Consider the following 1,507-nt stretch of genomic DNA (forward strand, 5'->3'; position numbering starts at 1 on the left):
AATTTGAGTTGACTTTTTCAAAAATTTTTAAAATCTAGTTGTTTCTTATGAGTCAAATCAAATTTTCAATTTAAAAATCCTATCTTTTTCAAATCTTTTTCAAAAATCAAATCTTTTTCATTTTTCTTTTATGATTTTAGAAAATTTCAAATTGATTTTCAAAATCTTTTTCTTATTTTTATTTCATATTTTCAAAATTAATGCTAACAATTAATGTGATTGATTCAAAAAATTTTAAGTTTGTTACTTGCCTAGTAAGAAAGGTTCAATCTTTAAACTCTAGAATCATATCTTTTTAGTTTCTTGTTAGTCAAGTAATCAACTTTGATTTCAAAAATCAAATCTTTTTAAATTTCTTTTTCAAAATAAATTCCAATCACATCTTTTTCAAAATCAATTTCAAAATCTTTTCTAACTTCTTTTCTTTTCAAAAATTAAGTTTCAAATCTTTTTCAATCAATCTTATCTTTTTGTTTGATTCTTATCTTTTTCAAAACTACCTAACTAATTTCCTCTCTTCAATTTTCAAAAATCACCTTCCTCTTTTTTAAAATTCCTTTTTAATTAACTAATTGTTTTAACTTTTAATTTAATTTCATTTTTTATTTTCAAATTTTGATTATAATTTTAATTTAAAAACAAAAATATTTTCCTTTTCTTTTCAATTATTTTCAAAAATTCCATCCCTCATCTTCTTCTATTTATTTATTTATCTACTAACACCCCTCTTTCACTAAAGAATTTGAACCTACTCCTATCCCTTGTGTTTGGATTCTTACCTTTTTCTTCTTCTATACTTACATAAGGAATCTCTATACTGTGACATAGAGGATTCCATATTTTCTTTTCTGTTTTCTTATTTTTCATATGAGCAGGAACAAGGATAAGAACATTCTTGTTTAGGCTGATCATGAACCTGAAAGGGACTCTGAAGAGGAAGCTAAGGGAAGCTAAAGCATAACTCTCCGGAGAAAATCTGACAGAAATTTTCGAAAAAGAAGGAGACATGGCCGAAAATAATAACAATGCAAGGAAGATGCTTGGTGACTTTACTGCACCAAATTCCAATTTACATGGAAGAAGCATCTCAATCCCTGCCATTGGAGCAAACAATTTTGAGCTTAAACCTCAATTAGTTTCTTTGATGCAACAGAATTGCAAGTTTAATGGATTTCCATCAGAAGATCCTTTTCAGTTCTTAACTGAGTTCTTGCAGATCTGTGATACTGTTAAGACCAATGGAGTTGATCCCGAGGTCTACAGGCTTATGCTTTTCCCGTTTGATGTAAGAGACAGAGCTAGAATATGGTTGGACTCTCAACCTAAAGATAGCCTAAACTCTTGGGGTAAGCTGGTTACGATTTTCTTAGCCAAGTTCTTTCCTCCTCAAAAGCTTAGTAAGCTTAGAGTGAATGTTCAAACCTTCATACAGAAAGAAGGTGAATCCCTCTATGAAGCTTGGGAAAGATACAAGCAACTGACCAAAAAGTGTCCTTCTGACATGCTT

At 29.3% G+C, this 1,507-nt stretch overlaps 1 non-coding gene across 1 annotated transcript; it reads right to left on the reverse strand.

Moving 5' to 3' along the window:
* Positions 1-1,399: 1,399 nt before the first annotated feature.
* On the reverse strand, positions 1,400-1,507 carry LOC112739251 (small nucleolar RNA R71). The gene has a single exon (XR_003170186.1). It is a non-coding gene; the product is annotated as a small nucleolar RNA R71 (small nucleolar RNA).

The sequence above is a fragment of the Arachis hypogaea genome, chromosome 13 (genome assembly GCF_003086295.3).
Source record: "Arachis hypogaea cultivar Tifrunner chromosome 13, arahy.Tifrunner.gnm2.J5K5, whole genome shotgun sequence".
In the NCBI taxonomy this organism is placed as follows: domain Eukaryota; kingdom Viridiplantae; phylum Streptophyta; class Magnoliopsida; order Fabales; family Fabaceae; genus Arachis; species Arachis hypogaea.